The sequence below is a fragment of the Vigna radiata genome, chromosome 1, assembly GCF_000741045.1.
Source record: "Vigna radiata var. radiata cultivar VC1973A chromosome 1, Vradiata_ver6, whole genome shotgun sequence".
NCBI lineage: Eukaryota > Viridiplantae > Streptophyta > Magnoliopsida > Fabales > Fabaceae > Vigna > Vigna radiata.
This window is the reverse complement of record NC_028351.1, coordinates 2,123,545-2,129,886: the sequence shown is the minus strand read 5'-3', so window position 1 is coordinate 2,129,886 and position 6,342 is coordinate 2,123,545. Positions and strand designations below refer to the sequence as shown.

Here is a 6,342-nt window from a genome sequence, read left to right as displayed (position 1 = left end):
AATCTAAATGTGAAACATGCTTGAAACATCAAATAAACCTAATAAAATTTAGTTAAAATGACTAAATTCATATATTTTTAAAGTTGTGGAATTAAATTAGACCAAAGTTTTGAAGAAGTACTAATTCCAATTTTTAGTGAAAGTTAAGGGATCAAAAATATATTTAATCCTTTTTTATTCCTACTAATTTAAGATGTAATATAGCTTGCTAATCACACCTTCTTCATCCTTTTCATGTTTAAGTTGATTATGCGAATTTCTAATATTTCCCCCATTATCTTGTAAAAATTTACTGAAACAAATTGAAAAATTTAAGAACTTGTGCCAAATTCAAATGAAAAAAAAATTATTAATAAAGTGTCACTGTTTTAAATATATCAATCCTCGAACAATTTTTTAATTAAATTAACTCTTTTGGTTGAATTAATAATTTATGTTAGTTAGGGCCAAGATTTTTCCCTGGCTACCCTGCTACGCCAAAGCGTAACAATTGTAAAATTAATTATTCATTATTAGTAATAGTAAGTAAGACTATTTTAAATATGCATNTATATATATATATATATATATATATATATATATATATATATATATATATATATATATAACTATTTACAAATATAATAATACTATGCCTGCAATATACACATCCCATGCTGAACTTTTATGGGGATAAACCAAAACATTATTTCATTTCATTTTTTCTTTCTATAAAGGAAAAATTAGGTAGTGACAAGAATTACTATATTTTTGTCGAAGTATTCTGGTATGGTGCACCATTAATTTAGCAGCAAATAAGGAAAATTGAAGTTGGAAGAGGTTAAATCAGATCTCTGAACCACTTTCTGCATTCCATAGAGATACTTTAGGATTGGTTTCCAAACAGAATTTTTGAGGATGAATCTTTGTGCTTGTGCAGAAACCAGAGAACTACCAGTTTGCATGGATCTTTTTGATTTCTCAAAACAGTTCTGGGGATTCAAAAGGGAGAGCATTCTTCCAAGTACTCTCTAGAGGTAACAGTAATCTCTTCATTATTAACAAATACTCATCAATGTCGTTTACCTGTTTGTAATTATGTAACAGTTAATGTTTTCACATGTAAGATATATTTACTACCCCAAATGAAAACCATCCGTGTCATGATTAAAATAGTGTGAAAAACTGCAATATGTGTAATAAATTGACATGTAGAAAGTTAAATGGGTTACTTTTCATGAAGGATTTATGGAAGGTCGGTGATGATGTAGATTATTGAAAGACCTAGGCCAAAAATTTAGTGTTCAATGCTGGGATCACTCACACAAAGTGGAATCAACTCAGATATTCTGATCCCTTTTTGATTCTTTCAAAAATAGCCTAATTTGGAACAGATTGCCAAATTAAAGACCTCCTAACTGTCCCTTTTGGTGGAGATTAAAGTTGGTGCAGCCAGAACACCACCACCTTTTTGAACATCTCTTGATAACACCCTTCACAATTATTTGATAAAAAATCCTAAGGGGGCATCACTTTCTGTCCCAAAAGCTTTTCCATTACATGCTTGTTCCATGCATCCTAGTCTGCTTTGTCAGAAAAGAAAGCAATGCACTGCTCTCATTGCTCTTTGTGCAGAGATACAAGGCTTTGTCTATGGCTTTCATATTGCCTAAGCAATTTCATTCATTCACGACACAGTGTTTGCATTGTTCAAAACTTCAAACAACGTCCAATGACATCAAGACTATGTGTGTTTCCTTTTCCGAATGTTTTTTTTTTCTATGGACAACACTGCTCTTAGGGATTAGATTAGATTAGATCTACCAGAGAAATAAAGCATTTGTTTGTGCATGCTGCATAAACTTGGAAAAACTGTTTTGGACTATGCAGCTTTTTCTTTTGTTTTTCCAACACCTTTTGCTTTATGGAAAAGAAAATAAGTAATGGACCAGTTGCGTAATATATGCTAATTAGTTGCATTTTCTCTTGTGATTGAGTTCAGCCAGGACCATGAGTGACAAGAAAGATATAGAATTTTCATCGACACAGAACCAAAAAACACATACATAGTGCAGAATTTTGTCTCTGCAAAAAAGTTTGGCTGAGTTTGGTCTGAAAAACTAACAAAATGAGTCTTACAGTTTACAAATTACTAGATGATTAGGTAATTCTGTAGATGTTTGTTTAAATTTTCACAAACACTTATCAGAAAAACAAATAAATATTTATGAAAGAGATTATCTGAATCATCAATACTTACTGAAGTTTTCATATATTAGGTAACAAAACCATTCAAACTTGTCCACTTTTGAGAGATGAATCCTATCCATTGGCAACCTCAAGGAACATTCCTTGGCACATTCATAAGATATACTTCTGATTTCCTTAAAAATATTCATCCTACAGTTGCAGAGGTGTATGGTTTGGTATAATGTTCACAATTTGCAACCTTAATTTCATCAATAAATTAAAACTTTGATGTATAAAGTGTCATGTCTGTATGCTAAGAATGAGACTCATCATTGGACAAGAAAAAGAAATGGCATTTTTCTTCTCTTTTTACGTTCAATTTGCTGAAGTGAAAAATGGGTTAGCGCACTCATGCCAACATAGTGTTCCTTTCCTAGGTGTCAACTAAGGAATTTCTGCTTAAATAACAGTAGCAGTCGCATGGTGCCATGGTCAAATAAATCTTGGTTTCCACTTTTTGGGTAAAAATTCTATCATACAACCTTTTTTTTTTTTTTTAATTCATATATAATCTAAATTTAGTTGAAGTAGAAACTTATTATTATTTATTTATTTATTTTTCCTCTTTCATATATTTATGAAAAAGTATATCTAAATACACCCATATACCTTATATTGCTGTCAGTAAAATAACTTTATTAACTTTGGTTAATAATATAATTTATTTCATATATATATATATATATATATATATATATATATATATATATATATATATATATATATATATATATATGTTCTCTTTGTGCTTTAAAAATTATTGTAAATTTGTCTTATCCAACTCTAAGGGTCTGAGTTGATTACCTCACCCTAAGTTTATGGAGAGAATATAAGTTTTGATTTTTATACAACATGTCCTATGAAAGGGATATATAACAAACATTAAATTTGGCCAGTTCTAGATTGAGGGTTAACTCTAAAAAAATATTTAGGTCTACAGTTCTAGTTTCAATTAATTGAAACTTGTAAAAGTATCTAAGTCTACAAAAGGCATAAACCTGTTAAAGAAAAATCCTAATGCAATAGAATTTTAATTAGCAAGGAATAATTCTAAGATGAACTTAATAAAAGCTCCAAATAGCACTAAAATAGTATATATATATATATATATATATATATATATATATATATATATATTTTTTTTTTCTTTTCTTTGGAGCAAACCCAGACGAGTTTCATAACTAAGAAATGAAAGAAGAATTAATTGTTAAGTTTGAGAATCCCTCAAGTAATTAACTTTGGTTAGAAATATTCTCAGTACTATAGAATAATCTAATTGAGTTCCCAAATCCATAAGCATATTCATTGAAGTATGGTGAATTTGGCATAACAAGATGGATAGCGACTTGAAGGTTGTGCTTCAAATCAATTAATAATCTTTCAACTTGTGAAGACAATGATGTGCTAAAAGAAACCTTACTTTATCTTTAATGAAAATTCATTTCGTGTATGAGTTTCATAGAATTGATCTTTGAAAAGGAAAAAACGGGGAGAACAAAATTTTAATTTTCAATGATTATTCTCTAATTTCATAATTTTTAAAAAGTTTTAGTCGCTAATTTTGTCTCATAATTACAAAAGCTTTAACTTTGATCTTTTTACTTCAACATATCACCATCTCATTTCACTTTTAATCTTATGATCCTTTTTTCTTTTCTATACTACGCAATCTTTTTCACTTTTAGAAAAAAAAGATATTGTAATTCATTTTCTTATTTTTATTTTTTGAAAAACTGAATTAATCTGCAAACTTTGGTTGGACCAAACATTTTATGACGACAGTAGTTGTTGCATGATGAGAAGGTGTAAAAAACAGAAACCCACTACAGTTTCGTATGATAATTAAACAAAGTGGTGTCCATCTCACTCAAGCACCAACGTTAAAGACACGAATAGAGATAGATGCATGACGATGTTATATCTTTCGGATAAAATTCTGAGTAACCAATTTAAAAAAAAAAAATAGAAAAAGTGGTATTATAAAACATTTAATGTTAAAAGAAACACTTTTTTTTCTCTTCTAATATTGTGAAAATTACAAAATAAATACTATAAATTATGAGTGCTTTAATAATTAAAAAAAAAAGTAAATATAAAATGGCGACACAAGAATATAACAGATAATTATTCTCTATATAAAAAGTCAAATATTATTTAGATTTACTTCATATCAATCTTATTAATATTAATGTTGGAAAATATGTGCTTTATGTAAAGGTGCATGTGTTTGGTAACTCGTGAATATTGTATGTGCATATGTGGTAACATTTTTTTAACTAAAAATAGGGTAATTAATACATTATTAAGAACTTTATGGTTCAATCACTTTATTTATATATATATATATATATATATATATATATATATATATATATATATATATATATATATATATATATATATATATATATATATATATATATATATATATATATATTAGTTATACAAATAACATATTAAAAGAAGATGGGTGGGAATGTTTTTTTATGGTATGGTATTTGAATAATATTTAAACTTGTATTACTTATATTTACATGTATTATATATTTGAATTATCATTCTGATATATAAAAGTGATATATGATATTTAAATTGATTGGATGAGTGTGAGTACAATAATATTGGATTTTTTAGTTAGTATGTAAATTTAATTTTCTTTTAATTATTAAAATAATTTTAATTCATTAAATGTTTTATTTTAAATTTATTTAATTATTGTATTATATGATCATCTGGTCAGTTAAGAATCAGATGGTCAACTATCCAACAACGAAATGATCGAACAGTTCGGAATAGTAATTAATTGATAATTAATAAGAATAATAACAACTATTAATGGACAATTAATAGAAATAGTAGTATTAAGTGGAAGTTAATAAGAATAATGAAAGTCATTTACTGCTAATTAATGGGTCAAACTTAGTTGTAAGCCCACTGTAATATTTATAAATATATGTTTGACAAATAAGGTCAGTTAATTACTTTTAACAACTAATATTTATGACAAAGTTATTGAGCAAAATCACTGACTTGAATGTCAAAGTGCCTTTGACAAGTATTCACCTATACGGCTTGGACAAGAAGGAGAGAGAGCGAACAACATAACTTGGATGATGGAGAACCATTAGGGAGCTCATTCAGTGTTCAGAACAACTTGGAATGCTTTGAGTAGGGGACCTCAATCTCATATCCAAAACATTTTGACACCCACCGTGAGGCCAAACAACATGCCATTGTAGCCACAAGGAACCAAACGAGCAATACAGTGGAAAACAATCACCTAGTCGCCTAACCTCAGCATTGTCGCTGTGTAATGTGCACAACATTGGCTTGGTGATCTTGCGCATCTTCGTACATAACAACTTGTTGCATGACCGAACATTGTGTCTTTGTTTAAACCTTGAAAGTGTGGCCAATAATCTTAGACGTTAAGTTTGATCACAACTTAATATGACTATAATTTTAATTGGTCAGCTTGGTACAACATTTCATCCTGATCAAAAATTAGCGACGAGATCCAACGGTCTCGTCTTCAACATCACGACTTACCCCAAGCAAGGTTATCTTAGGCCATGAGTTTTTCTCTCGTTCGACACCCACCGGATGGTCTCAAGCTTATAGTTGTTCATTTCCAACTAAACAACTGACCGAAAGTTTCTACCTCACATCTTGGCCTTATCCAAGTGTCAATTGTTCACCATATGCATCAATCGATCGACCTCATGTGTTCGACGTCGAACCTAATCCTGGCCTGACATTCACAGTCTGATGTGCTTTTCCACATCGATGACCTTACCTCATCTCTACGTAATTAGGCTCAATATAAATGGTGTAGTCACCTCTGCCCTCAAGTCTTGGTTGTTTGGGCATCAATCACTCAACCCAAACATCGTAGTTTCGCCCAAAGCCTTAACCTAGTCCAATACCTACAAACCTAACTTATGTTCGGCCTCGACAACATGGTCACTGCTTGCCTCAAGCTTTGATAATCTCTTTGACCAAGGTCCTAACTTTGTACATTAGCTTGTTCGGTCCAATCTGCTTGATGGCCTTATCTGAGCTCAACTTTGTCAGAGCGACTGTAGCGGAATGGTTAGCGTGAGATAACAAACA

The 6,342-nt window shown here is 29.8% G+C and overlaps 1 long non-coding RNA gene across 2 annotated transcripts; it reads left to right on the top strand.

Annotated features, from left to right (window-relative positions):
* Window positions 1-682: 682 nt before the first annotated feature.
* Window positions 683-2,737, top strand: LOC111241816. 2 transcript variants are annotated; one of them, XR_002668092.1, is made up of 3 exons: window positions 683-819; window positions 920-1,016; window positions 2,607-2,737. It is a non-coding gene; the product is annotated as an uncharacterized LOC111241816 (long non-coding RNA). The 2 variants fall into 2 exon arrangements; XR_002668093.1 differs by lacking the exon at window positions 2,607-2,737 and adding an exon at window positions 2,259-2,572.
* Window positions 2,738-6,342: the final 3,605 nt, after the last annotated feature.